Raw genomic sequence first — 18,729 nt, 5'->3', positions numbered from 1 at the left:
ATGCAATAACCGTGCCACCCACATACATGCACTAACCATGCCACCCTCATTCATGCAATAACCGTGCCACCCTCATTCATGAGCTAACCGTGCCACCCTCATTCAAGCCCTAACAATGCCACCCTCATTCATGCATTAACCGTGCCACCCTCAATCATGCAATAACCGTGCCACCCTCATTCATGCGCTAACCGTGACACCCTCATTCATGCGCTAACCGTGCCACCCTCATTCATGGAATAACCATGCCACCCTCATTCATGCGCTAACCGTACCACCCTCATTTATGCCCTAACCGTGCCTCCCTCATTCATGCACTAACCGTGCCACCCTCATTCATGCACTAACCGTGCCACCCTCATTCATGCACTAACTGTGCCACCCTCATTCATGCACTAACCGTGCCACCCTCATTCATGCTCTAACCTTGCCACCCTCATTCATGCACTAACTGTGCCTACCTCATTCATGCACTAACTGTGCCACCCTCATTCATGCCCTAACTGTGCCACCCTCATTCATGCACTGCAGAAAACTGATTTTCTCACTCTCGCTCTTAGAGAAAGCCTGTTTGGTCTCTTCTCGCTCTCTGTTTGCAAAACCACATGACCTTCTTAGAACAGCAAATTGCAACCAGGCAGATTGCGGCATTGGACCCAAACTTCTGAGCCTGTTATTAAGAAGGCAAATGGAATGTTGGCCTTCATCGCTAGAGGAATTGAATTCAGGAGTAGGGAGGTAATGTGGCAATAAGGTAATGGTGAGATCGCACCTGGAGTACTGTGTCCAGTTCTGGTCTCCATATTTGAGGAAGGATATACTGGCTTTGGAGACGGTTCAGAGGAGGTTTACTAGGTTGATCCCTGGGATGAAGGAGTTGACTTATGATGAAAGATTAAATCATCTAGGATTGTATTTGCTCAAGTTCAGAAGAATGAAAGGAGATATTATAGAAACATATAGGATTATGAAGGGTATGGATAGGATAACTAAAACGAGAGGACACAGTCTCAAAATTTGGGGGAGTAGATTTAGGACAGAGATGAGGAAAAATAGTTTTTTCCAGAGAGCAGTGAATGTTTGGAATTCTCTAACCAGGGAAGTGGTTGAGGCTGCCTCATTAAACACATTTAAAATTCAGTTAGATAAATTTTTACATGATAGAGGAATTAGGGGATATGGGGAGAAGGCAGGTAGGTGGAGTTAGGTCATAAATTAGATCAGCCAAGATCGTATTAAATGGTGGAGCAGGCTCGATGGGCCATTTTTGGCCTACTCCTGTTCCTACTTCCTATGTTCCTATGTTCATCTGTTACTTTCAATAATGTATTACTCCACACCAGGTCCAATTAACACCTATTTGTGAATGTTTTGAGCTCAGGTTCTTCTATTCGCACCTCCTTATGAAAACCTCTAGCAAAGCAATTTTTATTGTTTTTACAGAGGCACTGGCCCTGAAGTGTCTGGTTTGCTCAAAGCTCTTGCATTTTAAATGAGATCTGTTTTGTGAAGTGTTTGTGTTTGTTTGTGACCTGCTCTAACCCCCACATTCTAACTCCTCCAAAAACATATAAAATATGATATAATCCATTGCAATATTTCCTGACAGATTTGAATGAATCTTCCATTAGCTTCACTGCTGAATACTTTGTGAATCCAGTGTTGGAAGGATTACCCAACTTTGATGAGGGAATTGCTTCGTAGACACGATCTCTTTGGAGCTGGCACAGGATCCCACAGGTTAGGGCTTAATTCCTTGAAACAAAGGAGGACAGGTGATCTCATAGACCTAATCAAAATCATTGGAGGGATATATAAATGAGGGTGGTACGGTTAGTGCATGAATGAGGGTGGCACGGTTAGGGCATGAATGAGGGTGGCACGGTTAGGGCATGAATGAGGGTGGCACGGTTAGGGCATGAATGAGGGTGGCACAGTTAGTGCATGAATGAGGGTGGCACAGTTAGGGCATGAATGAGGGTGGGACGGTTAGTGCATGAATGAAGGTGGCACAGTTAGCGCATGAATGAGGGTGGCACAGTTAGGGCATGAATGAGGGTGCATGGCAAGCTGGCAGCTTGTTGAAACCCCATTTTGAAGACAGGTTTTGAGTTCTGAGTTCATCCAGTTGAAAACCCTTGTGGTCCATACAAGAGGAAATGGCTGGCTGGAGTGTTTCACCTGAAATAAGGGAAACAAAAGGAACTCTGTGGTGTCGTGCAGAGGAAGAGGCTATGATTTGGAAAACCCTGATGGGGCAAGTTTCTTTGGCAAGACACTGAAGTGGTTGATTGGAGGGGATCAGTTTGTGTGTGTCCAATGAGCGACAAATCTCCCTCTGAAACCAACCAGAACCTTCCTGAATACTAATCAATTAGCTTTAAGCACCAGAGCTTGGTGAAAATTCATAAATGTGAAATTCTGTGCACAGTATAAGAATTGTCTGATACCGATGAACTTGGAGGAATGAAAAGTGTGATTAGACTGTGAATCAAAGAACTTTTCTGAACTTATACACATTGCATACACGTGCGCTTAGAATTAGAAGGGGATAAAGTTAGGTTAAGTTAATATTAATAACTTAAAGTTTGATCCTGTTTTTATGTTTAAAGAAAATTAAAGATGACTTTTGTTTAAGTAACCATTTGTCTTGGTGAATTTCTATTGATGCTGGGCTTTGGGGTCCTCTGGGCCCTTAACAGTATGGAATTCCTGTGGCCCACAATGCATGCAAACAGGAGGCGCAGGTGCTCAGCTCAAAGCCTTTACCTCACAAGTTATAATCCTGATCTCTGGAGCTGTCTGTGTGGTGTTTGCATGTAGTCCCTTTGATGAGGGGCTTCCTCCCACATCTCCAAACACGTGCAGATTGGTGGATTAACTGGCCATTGTAAATTATCCCTTGTGTATAAGTAAATGGTAGAACCGTGGTGGCACAGTTAGCATAACGGTTAGTTCCACACTGTTACAGCCCCAGTGTTCGAATCCGGCACTCTCTCTCAGGAGTATGCACGCTCTCCCTGTGTCTGCATGGATTTCCTCTAGATTTCCTCCCACCCTAAAAAACGTACGAGGGTTTTAGGTTAATTGGGTATAATTAGACAGCATGGGCCCCTGGGCCAGAAGTCAACGCTGTGTGTTGAAAAAAATAAAATCTTGGAGGATGGGAGCTGATGAAAGTGTGGGAGAATGACAAATGGCATTAATATAGGATTAGTGTAAATGAGTGATGGAGGGTGGACTTACAGAGGGGCTTATCTTTGTGCTGCATCTCACTTCATCTCAGATATTTCCCTTTTGAACAGCAGCATCTGGCCTGAAGCTCTTCATCTGCTCCAACCTCAGCACAGCTTTCGATAAACAATGCCCACTTAATGGGCCTGGATGGGAGATCAGGTCAAGGCTTTCCTAAGTGGGAGAACAGGCTATCCATCCTCCTGCTGCTAAAAGCACTCATGATCTTGCATGGCCAAGAGATGTCCATGGAGATCGTGGCGATAAGCTCTTGCATGCTGCCCCCCCCCCCCCCACCCCACCCGGCAGGTAAGAAGCAGAGATATTCGCAGCGTCTCTGAGATTCCCATCTGCAGTTGCAGGAGGGAGGTCACTGAAGCCGTCTGTTCAAAAGCAAAGGAATTTGCTTCACTTGCCCACAGAGAGGGAGGCAAAGGAAGCCAAACACAATCTGCTGGAGGAGCTCAGTGTGTCTAGCATCAACAGTGGAGAACAAGCATGGACAATTTCTTTGAGCTAAAACTCTTCAGACATAGGAAGTTCACTCAGAGTACTACCAGGACAGGTGCTCAGCTTCAAGTGTCAAGGGCTGCAACCAAAACAGATTCCATTCAATTTGCCGGTGAGCAAGGAGTCTTCAGATGCAGAAGTAACCCCCCTACCCCCATTTTTCTCTTTCTCTCATATGACTCCTTTCCCCAGACTTTCCTTCCTCCAGCTCCCCACTCCCTTTACTCTGAACGGGGAGCATCATTCTCAGCCATCTGCCCCCTCCTGTATCACCTCATCTCCTTTCTCTTCTCCCCCCCCCCCACCTGTATCTACCTATCACAGCAAGCCCATGCTCTTTCCCCTCCTCATCCCCCCACCCCCATTCCTGCTGAAGGGCAAAGGCTTGAAGCATCGACAGCCTATTGCTTTCCGTACATGACATGCTGAGCTCCTTTGTGTATTACTCCAATATATCTGGGTGGTGTCTGATCGAAGGCAATACATCCTGAAGACCTTTACTGTTGGCAATGCCTCATTCTGTGGCGGCCCTCTGCACCAGCTTGAACTTCAAGCAAAACGTGGTCTGCTGGTTTAACTCAGCAGGTCAGACAGAATTAGTGGGAGATAAATAAATGTCGGTGTTTTGGGTCAGAACTCGATGCAGTCACATTGAAGTTTCTGAACCGAACTGTGGTCCGTTCTTTTTCTCCCTCTGATACTGCTCAACTTGCTGAGTTCCCCTTGCAGAGCTCTCTTTCTGCTCCAGATTCCAGCATCTGCTGTCTTCTGTGTGTCTTGGGAGCACTGAGCAGAACCTACATTCAATTAGATTATGGCTCATAGCATTGCCCTTTGTACAGGTTCACAATCCTTTATCTGGACATCTAAAATCCGGAAAGCTCCAAAACCAGCATTTTTTTCCTGGTGCTGGTACAGCGGAGAGAGCGAGAGAAAGAGACGGCAGCGAGACTCAGGTGGACGGGTGGGAGAGAGAGAGAGTCAGCAGCGCAACGTGGGCGGGTGGGGGGGGGGGGGGAGAGAGATGGCAGCGTGACGGGCTGGCCGGGGGAGAGAGACAGCAGCACAACTCAGGTGGGCAGGGGGAGAGATGGCAGTGCGACTTGGGCAGGCGGGGTGAGGGGGGGAGAGGGAAGAGGGTGGATACGACAGCACAATTCAGGCTTACATCTGGGGCAGCTGGCTTTTGCTGAAATCTGGAAAAATCTGAAATTCGGAACACCCTGTCCCCCAAGGGTTCCGGATAAAGGAGCGTGACCTATAATCTCTCTTCCTGCAGATGCTTGTGAAATGTGATATCAAGACGGCAGGTGAACACCAAGAGAGTAAAAGTGAAGCCAAACTTATCTTCATCCAAAATCCTTTAATATCAATGGCCTTTAAAAAAATCTGTTGTGTGGTGAATGAGCACAAATTGCAATTTGTAAAAGGGAGTTGCAACTTTTCACTACTCTCCGTGTACAAAGGTCCTTTCTAACTGTTCATAAGACAGGAGCAGAAAGGAGCATCAAGTCTGCCCCATCATTTAATCACAAACTGATCCATTTTCCCACTCAGCCCCACTGCCTGGCCTTCTCCCACAATCTTTGATGCCCTGGCTAATCAAGACTCTTATCAATCTCTACCTTAAGTACACCCAATGACCTGGCCTGTGGCAATAATTTCCATAGATTTACCACCCTCTGGCCAAAGAAATTTCCGCATCTCTGTTCTAAGTGGACGCCCTTCAACCTTGAATTTGCATCCTCTTTTTCGAGATTCTCCCACTATGGGAAACAACCTTTCCACATCTACTCAGTCCACAACTTTCAAAGTTCAAATATTTCAATGAGGTCCTCTTGTGATAAATCTGTATCACCTTGTCAGTCTTTCGCTGTGCTTAGTCTGCTCTACTGACATTGGACGTGTATTAGCTCTACCACTAAAGACATTCCCCTTGGCTATTACTGAATTTCTACTAATAAAACTGAAGTGTCAGTTAATGAAGAAATCGAAGGCTGTGTAGTTAACCAGGAATCATGGCTTTTATTAGTAGAAACTCAGTAATGCAATAATGAATGATAATGCGTGCGTACACAGTTATAGCCAAGGGGAGTGTCTTTAGTGGTAGAGCTAATACATGTCCAATGTCAGTAGAGCAGACTAAGCACAGCGAGAGACTGACAAGATGATACAGATTTATCACAAGAGGATCTCATTGAAATATTTGAACTTCGAAAGTTGTGGACTGAGTAGATGTGGAAAGGTTGTTTCCCCATAGTGGGAGAATCCCGAAAAAGAGGATGCAAATTCAAGGTTGAAGGGCGTCCACTTAGAACAGAGATGTAGAGTGGTAGAGATAATACACGTCCAATGTCAGTAGAGCAGACTAAGCATAGCGAAAGACTGACAGGATGACACAGATTCATCACACTTCCTTCATTCTCCTAAATTCCAATGAGTACAGGAAAAAAGCCATCAAACGGTCCACATATGATAACCCTTCTGTTCCTGCGTTCATCCTTGTGAACCTCTTCTGAACCCGCTCTGACATCATCACATCCTTTCCTAAATGAGGAGGCCAAAACTGCACACAATACTCTGAGTGAGGTCTCACCGGTGTCTTTTAAAGGCTCAACATCACATCCCTGCTCTTGTATTCTAGAAATGAATGCCAGCATTGCATTTACCTTCTTCATCTCCACTCAAGTTTACCTTTAGGTTATTCTGCTCGAGGACTCCCAGGTCCCTTTGCATCTTGGTATTTTCTATTTTCTCCCCATATTGAAACTCATCTGCCTGTTTATAATAGGACTGGCTCAAATCTTTAGACCTCCAGACCTATACGCTTCCAACATTGCAAATTGTTCCCTTTTATTAGCACCTCAAAAACCAATCAACTCCATCATTAATCCATTGTAAATTCCAGAGAATAGAACCCAAGTTTGTATAATATCTCCTCACACCTTCAGCTACCGGGAATGCTATTGAGTTTAGGCCAGCACAGTGATACAACTTGTAGAGCTACTGCCTCACAGTGCCAAAGACCTGGTTCATTCCTGACCTTACCTGCTGCTTATGGGGAGTTTCTATGTTCTCCCAGTTACCTTGTGGGCTTCCCCTGGATGCTCTGGTTTTGTCCTGGGTTGGCTAATTGGCTGCTAAGTTGCTCCTGGGTGCATGGTTGATGAGAATGTGGGGAGAATTAGAAAAGGGATGAAGTAATGGGTAGTTAGTGGAGAGTCAGTGACAGACAGGCCTGTTCCCGAGCTGTATGACTCGATAACTCTGTCACTCTATAACTCTATATCCCTAGCCCATTAGTCTAGCCACATATGCATTCAGTGAGGATCCTGCTTCCACAAGTAATCATAGGAATTGTACTCACTGGAATTTCAAAGAATGAGAGGGGATCATATCACATTATGAAAGACTTAAATGAGATAGAGGTAGCGGGAGCACTACTGTGGTCAAAACTGCACTTACAAATGTCGTCAGCTCCTTTACTGAGCCTGTACTGAGCTGCTAGCATTAGGACCGGGAGGTTGAACCCTTCGAAGCAGGGCTGGGTCTCCATACTCTGAGCTCCCAGGCCTGCATCAGCAGAAGGGCTCATGTTACAGCAGCTCCGGCGGCACCAACCATTTATTTTGGTGTGAATGTATGTTTGTTTTTGTTTGAATGTGTGAGCCAGCGGGCACTGATCAATTGGATTGCTTTGTCCACTCGATCACCAGCTTCTTCTGAATGATGAATTAATGGAGTCGTTAAAAAAAAAACACAAGTGTGATGTGTAAAGAGCAATCCAATGATATCTTGATACAATCCCATCAATTGAACGGCCTCTACCTTCTCGGGCAGGGATTTTGCTCCATGCCTGTTGATATGATGCCCCAGGAAGTCGATCGTTTCCAACCTGAACTGACACTTAGCAGGGTTTATAGTTAGCCCGAATTCCTGCAGCCAGGCGCTCTGTCGCCTTAGGTGGGCCGCATGCTCCATGCTGTTGCTATTGGCAATGAGAATATCATCCAAATAGATGAACTCGAATGGAAGATCCCAGCCCACTGCATCCGTCAGCCTCTAGAAGGTCTGGGCTGCATTCTCAAGTCCAAAGGGCTTTCTCAGGAATCCAAAGAAACCAAAAGGGGTATGATGGCAGTTTTGGGAACGGCATTGGAATGGACCAGGATCTGATGATAGCCCATAATGAGGTAGAATTTTGAAAACACCTGTGTCCCTTGTAAGTTGGTGGTAAAGCCTTGGATGTGGGGCATGGGGTACCTGTCGGGTGTGGTGGCCTCATTGAGGCGGCAATAGTCACCACATGGCCTTCACTCTCCTGCTGTCTTCGGTACCATGTGCCGAGGGGAGTCCAAGGGGCAGTCAGAACTCCGCACGATCCCCAGCGTTTCCATTTTTTTAAACTCTCCCTTGGCGAGGGAGAACTTCTCTGGGTGAAGGTGGCACACCCTGGCATGGAGTGGGGGAGTGAGGATGTGGTGCCTTACCCCGTGCTTTGGCTCGGCGGTGGAAAACTGTGCGTCATGATCAAAGGGAACTCTGCTAGGATCCGTGCGAATGTGTTGTCGAATTGCATAATGGAGTCAAGGTGGGAGGCGGGTAACTTGGCTTATCTCAGAGAGATGGTTTGAAAAGTCCTGGCATGCACCAATCGCTGCCCTTTAAGGTCCAGCACCATGAAGTGGGGTCGCAGGAAGTCTGCTCCCAAGAGCGGTTGCACCACAGCGGCAATCGTGAATGTCCATGTGAACCAGTTGCTGCTAAATCAGAGAAGGACGGCGCAGGTGCTGAACATTCGAATGGTGGTGCTGTTCGCCGCCCTCAGTTTGCTGTTCCGGCTGTCGTAGGTCGAGGGGGGAAGGACATTTATTTTGGTGCCAGTGTCAATGCCTTCCTGACAGAGGGTCCCACATGTGGAGGAGGCTGTCACATTGGTCATGGCATTTCCCTGAAACGTGCACTGTGGGCGGCATTGACAGGCTCCTGAATCCCATCGTTGGTGATAGTAGCCATACTGTTAGGTCAGGGGGTTCACTTGCCTCTCTGTTTGCTGTGGCCTTGTTGCCAGCTGTGGCCAGGGCCTAGTGACCTGCTCCACCGAGGTGCCGCTTTCTTTCTTTGCTCGCCAGAGAACATCCACCCGGGGTCGCTGAAGTCCTCATTAGTGAGCAAGAGTCGGATATCCTCGGGCAGCTACTCTAGGAAAATCTGCTGGAAGAGCAGGCAAGGCTTGTGTTCCCTTCAGCAAGGGTAAGCAGTTCACTCATGAGGGTGAATGGAGCCCTGTTCCCCCAAACCATGAGAGCCTGAAGGTGCACGTTAATAGGTCCTTGAGGGCATCGTATTTGTCTTGCTCTGGAGCTGCCATAGGAAGTTGACGACCCTTAATGCAGTCTCCTGGTCAAGCGAGCTCATCACGTAGTAGTAACATGTGTCATTGGCATAGATCTGTTGAAGATGGAAGTGGGCCTCAGCCTGTTCAAACCACACGTGTGGCTGTGATGCCCAGAAAGTTGGCAGCTTCAACGAGAACGAGTGAAGAGCCGCTTGATGCGTCACCTTTGGGTCCAACTGCTGGTTGGACCTTCCGGGGTCACCAATGTAGCGTGCATGCTGCCGCAAGGTGTGGAAAGAAGACACATACACTCGTGGAGTTGACGTTGAAGACTGGCAGATCTGCTTATATTCTCTCCCTGCTGCTGACGACAGGAATGATGTCAAGGCAGCTCCAATCTCTGATTGGGCAGCAGTTCCACCGTTGTTCATTGTTTCTCGCCGTGCAGGTTTTCTCCTGGGACTAAGGTCGTTGGCCCTTGCGGGGTCTGCGCGGTCGCTGCATTTGTTGGCCATTTTGTATAGTGGGCCGCTACCACATTATTTGGTTTTATTTTTGGACAGGCAGGGAGGTACAGAATTTACAATGCATCATCTTGCATTGTCCTCCTTGTAAGAGTTGGCCTCTCTTACTGTCTATGATCAACATAATCTTTCAGAAAAATGCCTGTAAGTTCCTAGGCAGAATTTAAATGGAGTTTCACTAATTAAACCTGCCCCATTCAATGCCTGGATGGGTTTATCTGCTAATTACAGCTATCTAACCAGTTATTAGAGACAGATCTAATCTAATCAAAAACATCTCCTCAAACAGGACTGCACATACCAACATATCCATCATCAATCATCTTTGCTTTTGTTATCTTGCTATTTTGCAAATGGGTTGACAATTCACAGTCACATTGCAAGTCACAACGTGACGGTGTTATAGTGCCAGCGACCTGGATTCGAATCCAGCACTGGCGGTCAGGAGTTTGGACATTCTCCCTATGACCTGTGTGAGTTTTCCCCGGGTGCTCCGGTTTCCTCCCAACTTGCAAGACATATGGGGTTGCAAGTCAATTGGGCATAAAGCATATTTAAATGGTCGAAATCAGCTTCTACCGTGCTGTAAATAAAATTTAAACCAAAGAGCACAACTGCACAGAAACAGGTTCTTCGGCCTATCTAGTCTATGCCAAACCATTATTCTGCCCTAGTCTCATTCACCTAATCCTGGACCATAGTCCTGCATACCCCTCCCATCCATATGCCTATCTAAATATTTTATTAAATGTCAAAATCAAGCCCGCATTCACTAATTCAGCTGGCAGCTCGTCCACCCTTTGAGAAGTAATTGCCTTCAATATTCTCTTTGGATATCTGGTAGCCAGTGGGTATTGGACTGGGCTAATACTTCAATGTCATTCTATATAAATGCTGATATCATCTTGGGTGAGATGCCAAACCAAGACACTGGCATAATGGTTAGTGCTACTACCTCTGGATGGCATGGTTGGTGTAGCGGTTACAGCGCCAGCGACCAGGGCCGGGGTTCGAATTCCACTCTGTCTGTAAGGAGTTTATATACATTTTCCCCGTGTTTGTGTGGGGTTTCCACAGGGGCTCCAGTTTCCTTCTACCCTTCAAAACTAGCTTGTAGGCTAGTTGGGTGTAAATTGGGCGGCACAGACTTGTAGGCCAAAATGGCCTGTTACCGTGCTGTATGTCTAAATTGTTTAAAAATATTATCTTAGCTCCAGGGAGCCTGGTTCAATCCTGACCTCTGGTGCCGTCTTTGTGGCTTTCTCAATAGTTTCTTTTGTGACAGAGCATATAGAGGTGTTTGGGAGGTATACTGGGAAAGGTTTGTTAGACCAGGTTACACACAAACACTAAAACACAGAATTTTTGCAGGAGCTTTTGCAAGAGTGCTCAGAGATTCACTAAGGACTGTCGTTTGAAGAAGGCCACAAATGTAACAACAGGCAGCTTTATCTGGAAGAGAGCATTCACTGGCTGAAAGGTCATGTGATCTTTGCAGGCAGGCAGCAGGGAAAAAAAGCAGGCTTTGCTCTCAGAGAGGAGGGAGTGAGAGAAGAGAGAAAGAGGAGAGACACAGACATCGGTTCCGGAGGGACAACCTAGCAAGCTTTGGAAGACGGCCTGGTCAAAGAAGAGGACTGGTTCTCTGGTGTTTCCCTTGGAATTGGAGAAACAGAAAGGAACTCTGTGGTGACTCTCTCTCTCTGAAGACCAACAAGAACCCTTCTGTGTGGTAACCATTTACTTGTTAAGCACCAAAGCCTGGTGAACTTTATTAATGTTAACTTCTGTGCACAGTACAAGAATTGCCTGCAACCAGTGAGATTGGACTGAGAAGCAAAGAACTTTGCTGAACTTACACACACATTACACGTACGCTTAAAATTAGAATGGGGTTAAGTAGGTTAAGAAAGTCAATAGAGATAAGTGTAAGTTTGATTCTATTTTCATGTTCAAAGATAATTAAAAGCAACTTTTGTTTAAGTAACCCTTTGTTGTGGAGCATATCTATTGCTGCTGGGTTTTGGGGTCCTCTGGACTCATAACATTTCCCATATACCAAACAGCTCAATTCACATTGATAGGCTACTGTAAATTGCCTCCAGTGTATGCTGATAACAGGAATGGAGGTAATAAAGTTGCAGAGATGGGTGCTTGATGGTTGGCACAGACACGATGGACCGAAGAGGTTGGTTCCATGCTGGATGTCTTTGACCCAATGGGTCAAGGCCACATGAGCTTGCTCAGGAAGGCTTAAAAGATACTACTCCAGACACAAGATTCCACTCCAGGTTCTCCTCACTTCACACGACCGAAACAGGTCACCTAGTCATGATTGTGCAGGTGCTCATGGGAGCTCATTGTAGACAAGTAGCCCCTGCAATTCCAATGAAACAATATTGACTACACTTCAAAAATACTTCATTGGCAATGAGCTGCTTTTGTACACCACAAAAGGGATTTAAGAGTGGTCTCTAATTTTTAAAAACTCCTCCTTATTTTCTTTCTATTTTAATCACCCCAATTCTCTCCTGCACACAAACTTTCATTCTTCCTCTATCTTCACAATTCTGCAATTGTTTTCCGAACTTTTGCCCTCAGTGTCAGCTGTACTTCATGGGTAGAGATGCAGATTCATGGAGCCATTTTCAGACAGCACAGAAATAGGCCCTTCAGCCCATTAAGACTATACTGACCATCAAGAAACCATTCTACCCTAATCCTGCACTAACCTGCTTTTTTTTAGACATACAGGACTCCCACTCCTGTGCTCACATGTCTATCCCTGGCCTTATGTTCTGTCCCATCCAGACCACTCGAAGATTGGAGGAACAACACCTTATTTTCCGTCTGGCGTTCTCCAGCCAGATGGCATTAACATCGATTTCTCTGCATTCTCCCAACCTGCCCCTCCCCCTTTCCAGTTCTCCCCCTTCTCCCTCCATCCACCCTCTTCCCCTGATCACTGCTGTCCCCTCCCCTCCTTTCTCCACTTATCATCTCCTAACTTTGTCCCCTCCCATCCTTTTGTTCGGATGCCTGCCGACATTCTTCCATACCTCAATGAAGGGCTCAAGCCCTTATATATATATTTTTTTATTTTTGCTACATAGTTTCTCCAGCATTTCGTGTTTTTACTTCAACCATGGTGTCTACAAATTTTTGTGCTTTACTACTGGTAACAGGCCCTTTTGGCCCACGAACCCATGAAGCCCAATTCACCCAATTGAACTAAAACCACTGGGGCATTTTTTTTTAACGATGGGAGGAAACTGGAGCACCCGGAGGAGGAGAATGTACAAACTCTTTACAGACAGATGGGGATTCGATCCCCCCTCCCCAAGTCCCGATCGCTGGCGCTGTCACAGCATTGCACTAACCATTACGCTAACCGTGCAGCCTTTATTCTTTACCTATAATCTACCCTCAACTGGAAACATATGGATGTTGGTTTGGCTATATTTGAAGGATTGTGTGCAATCTGGTCCCACGTTACAGGAGGGAGGTGGAGGTTTTGGAGAGGGTGCAGAAGTGGTTATCTCGAACTTTGCCTGAATAACAATAAGGAGAAGTTGGGATAAAGTTGTTGTTTTTCCCAAGGCTTAGGAGTGACTTGATAGAAATATATAAATCAATGAATTGCATAAATCAGGTAGATAGACCTTTTACCCCAGAGTGGAAATGTGAAAGGACATTTATTTATGGTAAGGAAGGGGTAAGCATTTTACACAGAGAATGGTAGATGCCTGGAACATGCTGTCAGAGGAAGTGGGTAAAACCATCTGGTCCAATGGCCCATTGAGCCTACATGCAACAAGATTGTGTCTGCTCTGGCTTTGGACTCAGTCCCACTTACCACCCATTCTGAGAAAAGATTGGTTGGCATTACAAGCTGAAACCCTTTGTTGAGATGCTGCGTGAACCGCTGAGTTCCTCCAGCAGATTGCATTTCGATCCTGTTAAACCCCTGCTGTGCCTTTTCCAAACCCTCCACATCCTTTCTGTGATGGGGTTGGCCAGTATTGCACACCATATTCTGAAGTGCAGTCTAACCAAAGTTTCACAAAGCTGCAAGATGACTTCCTTTCTTTCGCACTGCCTGAACTCTCAAATCCTGCTGCACAATAACCCTTTTAAGTGTTCTGCAATTAACTCTATACATTTGACTTAAGACCGAAAGACCGTAAGATATAAGAGCAGAAATAGGCCAATCAGCCCATCAGGTCTGCCCCACCATTTAATCATGAGCCGATCTATTTTCCCATTCAACCCCACTGCCCGGTCTTCACCCCATAACCTTTGATGCCCTGGCTAATCAAGAACGTATTAATCTCTGTCTTAAATATACCCAATGAAATGGTCTCCACAGCCTCCTGTCACAATCAGAATCAGAATTTATTGTCATGAACATGTTGCGAAATTCATTGTTTTGCAACCGCATCACAGTGTAAACATTTATATAAACCAGCTTGCAAAATAAATAATATTAGTGGAAGAAAAAAGAAAAAGGAAGGCAGTGTATGCAGTTCATTATTCATTCAATAATCTGGTGACGGGGAGGAAGAGGCTGTCCTTGTGTCGCTGAGTGCTCGACTTCAGGCTCCTGTACCTTTTTCCCGAGGGTACCAGAGTGAAGAGAGCATGGCCTGGGTCGTGGGGGCCCTTGAGGAGAGAGGCTGCAAATTCCTCTGGTCGAAAAAAATCCTACTTTGTTCCTGTGTGGTGCTGTTCTGTGCTCTCTTCCTGTCCATCATCTAAAGCTGCTCGACATATCTGTACATCAGGGGCAATTTACAGTGGCTAATTAACTTCCTGATCCACATATCTCTCAGATACGGATGCACCCAGGGGAAACATCAACACAGGGAGAATGTCCAAACTCCATATAGACATTGGCAGAGCTCCGGATTCAGTGTGGTCACCAAAGAGGCTATTAGCTGTAGTAGTTGCCCCAAAGTGCCACTTTAACATTGAGTCTAGGAATTCAGATTTTCATCTTGGTTTTCTGCTGGGCTTTGGCCTGAAGATGCTTTTGTTTATTTGCTCTGATTTCATGCACATAATTTAGATCGAACTGTGTGGAAGAGGTCAGCCTGTTTGTTTTCGGAGATGCTGATGGATACAATCAAATTTAAGTTCAAGTTTATTATCATCTGACTGTACATAGACGACCCGCCGAAACAACATCTCTCTGGACCACAGTGCACAATACACAGCAGATAGCAGTCGCATAAATACATAAATTTAAAATAAATACAGGGAGTTCCTGGGCTATGAAGGAGATCTATTCTTACATCTGTCTTTAAGTCGAATTTGTAGATAAGTTGGATCAGCCACACGGTGGTTTTATTTAGCGTCTGTCAAATGATTGTCTTAGTACTGTAAAAAAAAATTAAAGAAACAGTTCTTAAAACAGTTTAGATAGAAAAAAATAAAAAGATCATGATTAAAAATTAACATTACTCTCATTCCATCTACATCTTGCATACCGGAAGGGGCATTCATGAGTAAGACCGTAAGTACGAGTTGTATAAGAATGAGTTGCCTGTAAGTCGTAAGTTCGTAACCCGGGTCTCCCTGTCTATAAATATTTTGGAATGATTTACACAGGTACAGGATACTGTTATTTCACATCCTGTGGTAAGATGCTACTTCCCATCCTGGCAGTCCTAATTGGGATGCTCCTGCACCTCCTTGCTGATGGTGGTAGTGGGTCAAAAGTGTGCTGGATGAAAGGGTCCTTAATAATTCTTTGAGCCCTATTTAGGCAACGCTCTCAGTGACTGTCGTCAAGAGAGAAAGGGAGACCCAAGTGACCTTCTCGGCTGTTTTGATGATCCTCTGGATTGAATTCCGGTCTGATGCTTTGTGAATATCATACCACACAATGATACAACCAGGCAGGAAAGTTTTGAATTGTGCTTCTGTCAAATGTCAAGATGGGGGCCGGTAGTGTTGCCCTCCTTCACCTCCTTAGGTAGTGTTGGGTGCTGCTGTGCCTTCCTTTCTCATGACGAGATGTTGTGGTTCCAGTATAGTTGAGGTTCAAGTTTATTGTCATGTAATATCTTGTACATTGAGAAGGGTTCTTCTTCTTTTAGTATTCTGGCGTGCATACAGCTGTACAAATTGTGGAAGAGCACAATCACAGTTACAATTGAAAGATCAATTTGTACAGAGCAAGGGCCGCAGGAGAGCCCTATTGTGGGGTTCAGTCATGAGCCTGATACTGCAGGGAAGACACTCTCTTTAAGCCTGTTAGGCCTTTTGAGCCTTCTCCCTGAGGGGATGAGGTAGAAGAATGCCCATGGGGTGATGGGTCCTCCAGTTTGTTGGCTGCCTTTTCTAGGCCATGGGGAAACAAGAAAGACTGCAGTTAATACACAAAAGGTACCATAGAAGTTCATGGAGCCCATGGAAGGGAGCGAGGTTTATATGATATTCTGAACTATGGTCACCACTTTCTGTAATTTGTTCAAATCTTTAGCAGAGCATCTCCTGTACCATGCTGTGAGGATCCCGGCAGGGATGCTTTTGATCTTGGATCTGTCGAGGTTGTGGAGGGAATAGGGGAACATGCCAAACTTGCTTAGTCTTCAAAGAAAGTAGACGTGTGGTGAGCTTCCTTGATTGTCACATCAACGTGTTTGGTCCAGAATATAATACATCGAAATCTACTGCAGAGTACAGGCCATTTGGCCTACAGTATTATGCTGGCCTAATAACTGCTCTTACAACTGTTCAGAACTACTGCTTCCCCCTCTGTTTTCTTTGGTTTCATGTAACCACTCTGATAGTCTCTTAAGAGTTCCTTTTGTATCTGCTTCCACCGCCATTACCAGCAGCCGCTACTCTCTGTGTGAAAAATTGCCTCCCAAGCACCTTAAAACTATGCCCACTCAACATTAGACATAATAGTCATTGAAAATGAAGTTCTGCCAAAGGTCCTGGTGATTCTCTGCAAATCAGTTCCCTATTTCCTTTGATGTAAGTGGTTGTTGAATGGACTTTATATTTACTGCAGGTAGATTGGTTTCTGTGTCCGGTATCACCCAACTTCAGCCTCGCAGCTGAAGCATCGAGTACAGAATTTCACTTTGGCCCGCGAGTCACTGTCTCGGGATACGACTTTAAACCGGGTGTGAAGTGAAGCTCACCTACTGTTCAAAACTTCCATAACCAACTATCAGCACACTCTATTATTTATTCAACCGAGAAAGAAAAGAACCCCCACTTTACCTAAATGAATTTAAATTATTCAGTGCGATAAAATGTCACAGTAATTTTCCATTTCTGGAAAGGGTGTTTAATAGCTCGAGATTAGTTCTGTCACATCCATCCTTTGTTTGTAAAAAAAATCCTGTTGGAACACCATGCTCGAATTTTAGTAATAGCTGCTCATTTGGAAACAGGTGAGTTCTTTGATTCATGAGTCATTTTTCTCTCTGCAGCATCTATCTCTGTTTTATACAGGTGTTCTTTCTGATAATGAACAGAATGTCGTGGATGAGTGCCAAGTTCAAGAGCTGCGCTCCACCCTCATCATATCCTGATCTCTGCTGCTGCTCTTTGTTTAAAGAACTTTAAATTTATTTACAAATTGCCAGAGAAGTTCTCATAGGAAGTAAAGGGTGGCCAAAGTATCAGATCTCTGCCCTTTGTCAGGTATATACAAATTTAGCACGGTACCAGGTCAATTCGGACCACAGTCCCGTGCTGCCAAATTTATACCCCATTAACCTACACCCTCGGTACATTTTGAACAGTGGGAGGAAACCGGAGCTCCCAGAGGACACACACGCAGACATGGGGAGAACATACTGTGACAGAGTATATAGAGGTGTTTGGGAGGTAAATTGGGAAAGGTTTGTTAGAGCAGGTCACACACAGGCACTTTAAAACACAGAATATTTGCAGGAGCTTTTGCAAAAGTGCTCAGAGATTCATGATGGACTGTTATCTGCAAAAGACAATGAATGTAACAACAGGCAGTAGCAGCTTTATCTGGAAGAGAGGATTTACTGTCTGGAAGGTCATGTGATTTTTGCAGGCAGAGAGCAGGAAAAAAAAACTCTCAGAGTTGGTGGGAGTGAGAAAGAGAGAGGAGAGACACAGACATCGGTTCCAGAGGGACAACCTGGCAAGCTTTGGAAGATGGCCTGATCAAAGGAGAGGACTGGCTGTCTGGTGTTTCCCTTGGAATAGGAGAAACAGAAAGGAACTCTATGGTGACCTGAAAGAAAGAGGTTATCATCTGGAGAACCCTGAAGGGGGCAAGTTTCGTCAGCAAGACACTGGAGTGGCTGATTAAAAAGGAATCAGTTGTGGATGTCCTGGAACAAGAAAAACTCTCTCTCTCTCTCTGAAAACTAACAAGAACCCTTCTGAGTGGTAACCATTTACCTGTTAAACTCCAAAGCCTGGTGAACTTTATTAATGCTAACTTCTGTGCACAGAATAAGCATTGCCTGCAACCAATGAGATTGGACTGTGAACCAAAGAACTTTGCTGAACTTACACACACGTGCGCTTAGAATTAGAAAGGGGTTAAGTAGGTTAAGTAAGTCAATAGAGATAAGTTAAAGTTTGATTCTATTTTCATGTTCAAAGATAATTAAAAGCAACTTTTGTTTAAGTAACCCTTTATTGTGGTCCATAACTATTGCTGCTGGGTTTGGGGTTCCTCTGGACTTGTAACAATACAAACTCCTTAAAGACAGCATGGGATTCAAACCCAGGTCCCAGTTGCTGGCACTGTAAAGGTGTTGTGGTAACCACTAAACCAACCGTGCTGCCCCTGGACCATGCAGGCGCCTGAATAAAACTTCTGTCTTCTTACCTCCAGCTTCTCATCCCCTTCACTACCTCTCCCCTTCTCATTTCCCTTCTACCCTCCCATCCTGTGTCCACCTATGACCTCTTACCTGTTGGCCTGTGCTCCTCACCCCCTGTCCCTTCCTCCCTTCTCTCTCTCCCCTCCCCCTCCTCTCATTAAAAAAAAATTCAGGTACCTGCTTTTTTTTTTTGCTTTTACCTGACAAAGGGCCCTGGCCTGAAACATTGGTCACCATTTACCCCCCTATGGATGATTTGACACCTGCCGAGTTTATCCAAGCACCCAAC

The sequence above is a fragment of the Narcine bancroftii genome, chromosome 3, assembly GCF_036971445.1.
Source record: "Narcine bancroftii isolate sNarBan1 chromosome 3, sNarBan1.hap1, whole genome shotgun sequence".
NCBI classification, from domain to species: Eukaryota; Metazoa; Chordata; class Chondrichthyes; order Torpediniformes; family Narcinidae; genus Narcine; species Narcine bancroftii.
Note: the sequence above shows the minus strand (reverse complement) of the source record.